At 44.5% G+C, this 6,339-nt stretch overlaps 1 pseudogene; it reads right to left on the reverse strand.

The window, feature by feature from the left end:
* Window positions 1-324: 324 nt before the first annotated feature.
* Window positions 325-1,255, reverse strand: LOC138296952 (olfactory receptor 2D3-like; annotated as a pseudogene).
* Window positions 1,256-6,339: the final 5,084 nt, after the last annotated feature.

Here is a 6,339-nt window from a genome sequence, read left to right on the forward strand (position 1 = left end):
ACAACAGTTTAAATAATGTTTAATGGAAGGTCTAAAACTTTCTAATCTAATGTTATTATCTGGCAACCAAAGTGATTACCTCTCATACTTGCTTTTGAACAGTGAATGCTCTTGAGAAGATGATAAAAAAGAGAACCAGTCCTATAGCATCATGAAGGCAATGGAGATTTAAAGGCCTCCTATCTCAGTGCCTAAGGTGCATCACATGATGGCAAGTGAAGCTGGCTTAGCACTCTGTTTGAGATAATAGACCTGCCATTAAACTTTTATTGGTTTCAAGTATGTCATCATTGTTTTATCATTCATTAACCACAAGTAAAGTATTTAATGATGAATGTGTCTCCACATAAACTTCTTCAAAGCCGCCTTGACATCCTTGTTTCTCAGGCTGTAAATCATGGGGTTCAGCATTGGTGGCGTTGCAGTGTAAAAAACAGATACCATTTTTTCTTGATTTCCTGAGCTTTTAGAAACTGGTTTCATGTACATGAAGATAGCTGTCCCAAACAGCATAGTGACAACCATCAGGTGAGAGGCACAAGTGGAGAAGGCCTTGTATCGACCTTCAGAGGAACAGATTCCTATAATTGCAACAACGATGCAGCTGTAGGAGATTAGAATCACTATACTGGGGATCAGCAGCACAAAGATCCCCACAAAGAAGATCACCATCTCAGAGAAGTAAGAATCAGCACATGCCATCTTTACAAGAGTTTTGGCTTCACTAAAGAAATGGTCAATTACATTATTACCACAGAGACAACTGTAGTGTGAAGACTGTGTCTAGAAGTGCAATGGTGCTTCCACATAGCCAGCAAAAGATTGCCAGTTGTATAAAGACAGTCCTGCTTATGATGATTGTATAATGTAAGGGAAACACAATGGCTATGTAGCGATCATAAGCCATGATAGCTAGGAGAACACATTCTGTGCAACCAAGGAGCAGACATGTGTACATCTGAGCTGCACATCGAGAGAAGCTCATTCTCTTTGAAATTATAAGTTGGTGCAACAGATTGGGGACAATCACCGCCGAATAACATATGTCAATGAAGGAGAGGTTTCCCAGAAAGAAATACATAGGAGTATGAAGACGAGGCTCACATACACAAACTGAGATCAGGGAAACGTTTCCAACGATAGTGACCACGTATGCCAATAAGAATAACAAAAATAGAAAGATATTCATATTGTGCTCCTCAGACAGTCCCAGCAAAATGAACTCTGCTACCATACTTCCGTTCTTCTCCTCCATGAAGCCCTGCTAACTTTGTCTGTAACAATAAAAATTAAAATAAATAGTAAGCACATTTTACTTGAGCAGACACCACAGAATAGTTGATGTGCTAAATGGCACTGCCTAACAGAAATAATAAATTTATGTTGTCCGAAAGCCATAAATAGCATAGCTTAGGTAGGCCTGCATAAGAGTGTATGTGCGATGGTGTGTGGAATGAAAGTGTGAGAGTGTTCTGCTTGATTTAGGATAGCCTTTGGCAAGGAATTCCATTATGGTTAAGGGCTTGTTGGATAGGTATGTGGGATGAGGGCATTGTCAACATTATGTCACCTTGGCACTAGGCTGTGCTGAATAAGCCCTCTGGACTCCTGCCTTTATCACTAAATATGAGGTTATACACTTGTACACCTTGCCTTGCCAGATACACTTTCTATTCCAGTCCTGGCGTCCATTCTAGTGTCCTGATGCATCATGGTCCTTGTAGTTCCTTCTGTCTTCAGAACCTTCCTACATCATGTCCTGATGGTGGTTCCTTGTTCACTAGATTTGTTCCTGGATCCTGTGGTTATTTTGAACCCTTTATGTCTGCATTCTGGATCCGGCTCTTTGTTTCCTCAGATCCACACTCTGTTCCAGGCTTTCCTATCCATGTCTTGTGTCTCTTGGTTTCCTCGGTCTTCCTTCCTACAAGTCTCAGTTCAGCCTTCCCTTTATTGGTGGCTCCCTTACTCCCTGTACCTGGTTAATTCCTTGCATTTGGCTCTCTCCCTACACCTGTGCTCCTCCAGTGAGCCTCCAGCTATTTCAGCCATGTAAGTGCAGAGTGCTGTGGCTTGTAACTGACTCCTGTTGTGCCTCCTTCTGATCTGTATTCCGGCTGCAGTTACTACAGGCTTGTCATTTGATTCTGTTCCATTTTTTTCTCTGAACCCAGTGTCCTCTTTTTTGCTAATTGTAGTATCTCTTTCTGTTCATAGTTTTCCTGTTTCTTTGTTCCTATATTAGCCATAGTTCATAGTCTCCTGTCTGCACTCTTCTTGACCTGCCCTATTATTTGCAGACTCCTTGCCTTGTATTCTGTGTTCCTGTTTGCCTGCAATTTTCCGTCTTACTTTGTTTGAGTGCAGACCTTTCCTAGCCTACTCTGATTCCAGACCTGCTTTGCCTGAGCCCAGTTTCTGTTTTGGTATTGCTAACACTGTTATCTGGGTTTTCATTGTTTCAAAGGGTGCCAGTTAGATTCCAAGGTGTGTACCTTTGCCACAGATAAACTTCCCAGTGTACCTTTTTCATTGGAGCTCCTGGGTGTCTCCATGATCTTTGTGAGATTAATCTGTTCTTTGCGTTGTATACGATCTTTTCACCTCACAGATTGATAATTCAGAAGAGCAGACATGCTATCACTTATGATAGTTTGTCTTTTGTGCCCCTGCTTTATATTCCTGTGCACTTGTGTTTTCCCTGCAGACTTCGACTGCCCAACTTGCAAGCAGAATCTGAAGAGAACCCACAGGAGAGACCCTAAGTAGCCCTGAGAGTGGAATTGTCTACCTTATCAGGTATGGACCTATCAGGAGGGGTCTCTGATGTCACCTTCTGGCACTGGCCACTCAGAGCCCTCCAGAGTGCCCCCACACCTTGGAAAGCAAGATGGCTGAAGTCTGGGACACACTGGAGGAGCTCTGGGCACCACCCCTGGGGTGGTGATGGACAGGGGAGTGGTCACTCCCCTTTCCTTTGTCAAGTTGCCCACCAGAGCAGGGGTGAAGGGGTCCCTTAACTGGTGTAGACTGGTATATGCAAGGAGGGAACCATCTGTGCCCTTCAAAGCATTTCCAGAGGCTGGGGGAGGCTACCCCTCCCCAGCCTGTAACACGTATTTCCAAAAGGAGAGGGTGTAACACCCTGCTCTCAGAGGAAATGCTTTATTCTGCCTTCCTGGGAGTGGGCTGCCCAGACCCCAAGAGGGCAGAACCCTGTCTGTGAGGTGGCAGCAGCTATAGCTGCAGTGCAAGCCTTAGAGAGCTGGTTTGGCAGTACTGGGGGTCCATGTTGGAGCCCCCAGGATGCATGGAATTGGCTCCCCAAAACCAGATTTGGAATGGGGGGACAATTCCATGATATTAGACATGTTACATTGCCATATTCGGAGTTACCATTGTGAAGCTACTTATAGGTATTGGCCTATATGTAGTGCACTAGTATAATGGCATCCCCACACTCACAAAGTCCGGGGAAATGTCCCTGAACTATGTGGGGGCACCTCTGCTAGTGCAAGGGTGCCCTCACACTTAGTAACTTTGCACCTAACCTTCAGCAAGTGGAGGTTAGACATAAAGGTGACTTATAAGTGTCTGTGAAATAGTGTGTGCACTATTTAACGCAGGCTGCAGTGGCAGTCCTGTGTAAGAGTTTGTCTGAGCTTCCTATGGGTGGCAAAAGAAATGTTGCAGCTCATATGGATCTCCTGGAACCCCAATGCCCTTGGTACCTAGGTACCATATACAAAGGACTTATAAGGGGGGTCCAGATTGCCAATTGAAATTGGTGAATGTAGTCACTGGCCTACAGTGACAGATTTAAAAGCAGAGAGAGCATAAGCACTGAGGTTCTGATTAGCAGAGCCTCAGTGACACCGTTAGGCACTACACAGGCATACACATTAGGCCACAAACTATGAGCACTGGGGTCCTGGTTAGCAGGATCCCAGTGAGACAGGCAAAACACACTGACATATATGTTTTTATCTATGAGCACTGAGGTCCTGGTTAGCAGGATCTCAGTGACACAGTAAAAACACTGACACACACTCATAAACAGGCCAAAAGTTGGGGTAACCTGCTAGAAAGAGGCTACCTTCCTACACAACCCCCCCCCCCCCCCCAATGAAGGACAATAAGGCTAACCCTGGCCAGTTGAGAATGTATTGTCTATGTGGTGATAAGTGGAGAGTATATCTGCAATAGAGTGGTTACTCCCTTTACCATCCACTATATGGTTACTTCCCTTTGTGAATGTAAACTACCCTGTTTGGACATTTTTACCAAACCAACAGTGTGAGTATACATTCTCAGAGTTCCTATTAGTATGTTTTACAGTTGGGCAGTGGGATTGGTCCACTGGGCCTTTGTCAAATGCAGTAAATGCTAGACAGGGATGCTGTCTAAATAAAGCCATAGCTGGGCAAAAACCTTGTCCATATGCTGTAAGAGAGAACATGGTTGCTGTTTCTCTTGAGTTGGAGCAGGGCAGGGCTGCTGTCCTATAAGCTCTACACTAGGACATGGCTACTGTCCTAAGGGCCAGATGTATCAAAACGTTTTGCACTCGCAAACGGCAAAATCAGCCGTTTGCGAGTGCAAAATAGTGGTCTGCAATGCATCAAAGGCATTCGCAGACCACAAAATAGAAATCGCAAAAATTGCGATTTTTTGTGTTGCGACCTGGATTTTGCGAATCTCAATTTGCGATTCGCAAAATCCAGGTCGCGAGGCAATTCTGCAAAAGATCGCAAATTGCGATATTTCGCAGAAAGGTATTTTGCACATGGAAAATACCATGGTCTGCAACCAGGTGGTAACCTGGTGCAAATTAAAAAAATGCAGTAAAACTGCATTTTTAAATGTAACATGTAAAGCACACATGCCCTTTTGGCATGTGTGTACTTTACATGTTAAAAAAAAAAAAAATGGGGTGCAGGAGAGTGGGCCTTAGGCCCCCAGCACCCTGCCCTTTTGCATTTCCAAAATTGCAATTTCTGGTTCAGAAATCGGAATTTTGGAAATGCAAAAAATTCGCAGCTATGGGCCAACAGGCCCATAGCTGCGAATGAGGCCAGTATCGCAATTTGCGATTTGGTAATTGCATTTGCGATTTTTAAGAAATCGCTATTACCGATTCGCAAATGTGATACATGGCCCTTTGCGAGTCAGTAATAGCGATTTCTTAAAAATCGCAATTACCGAATCGCAATGGGCCAGAATCATACATCTGGCCCTAAGTGTTTAGAGGTAGTGCAGGGCTGCGGCACTAAGGTTTTTCTGGGAGGGCTGCAGGGATGCTCCATATTTACTAAAATGGTGCAATGTTGCCCATCTGGCTTAGTAGTTCCACAGAGAGGTACTTTTACCTCGTGGAGTGCAGCTGTGGTAGTTGATGGCTCCTTTGGTACAGGTTCCACACCAGGAGAGGTTTATCCCACCACAGGAATGGTATCCTTAGTGGCAGGGTGGGGAAAGAATACTTTGATACCATACTTACCTGTTGGTGGAGAGGGATCCTGAGATTTCATGCCTTTTTCTCTCCTTTGCTTTTTCATTTAACCAAAATGAGAGGAAGCAATTCCTCAGGGATACGCAGCATGGATGCATGGGTACTAAGCTCGACCTCAGCCCAACCTGATGCCTCTAGGTCATTCCTTAAGAGACAATCTACAGGTAAGCTGGGTGATACCACCACCTGCTTAGGGCCAGTAACTCCACCCCAACCAAGTTCAACTACAGCTAAAGGGAGAGACTGAGTTATTGACATCAGTAGCTTGGTACTTCTGCCCAAGGAGGTGTTGTGCAGGTGACACCAGGTTTTCAGTCACCAAAATGATACTGGCACCTGTGTCCCTGTAGGCCTGGGTCTCAACACCATTTATTAAGTTTGACTGCCTGTACTTATCCATGTTAAGGGGACAACCACCCAAGGTGACAAGGCCAATGTCACCAGGTGGGACAGAAACTGTCTTGGGACTGTCTACCTCAGTTTCTATTATGGTCCCAAACGTGAACCCAACTACACCTTTAGGGGAATATTTATACTCTGCACCAAATTAGCGTACTTTTTTAACTCTAATTAGGTGCAAAACTAACTCCATATTTATACTTTGGTGCTAGACCCGTCTAGCGCCAAATTTATGGAGTTAAAGTCCTTTTTTGGAAGTGGAAACCTACCTTGCCTTAATGAGATGCAAGGTAGGGGTTCCTGTGCAAAAATGACTCTATGGCCTTAACGCCATATTTATACTCCCATGCAAAAATGGTAAACAAGAGGGAGGAGGTGTCAAAAAATGGTGCAGAGTTCGATTTGCCCCGTTTTTAACTCCTGGGTCA

Source organism: Pleurodeles waltl, chromosome 5 (genome assembly GCF_031143425.1).
Source record: "Pleurodeles waltl isolate 20211129_DDA chromosome 5, aPleWal1.hap1.20221129, whole genome shotgun sequence".
In the NCBI taxonomy this organism is placed as follows: domain Eukaryota; kingdom Metazoa; phylum Chordata; class Amphibia; order Caudata; family Salamandridae; genus Pleurodeles; species Pleurodeles waltl.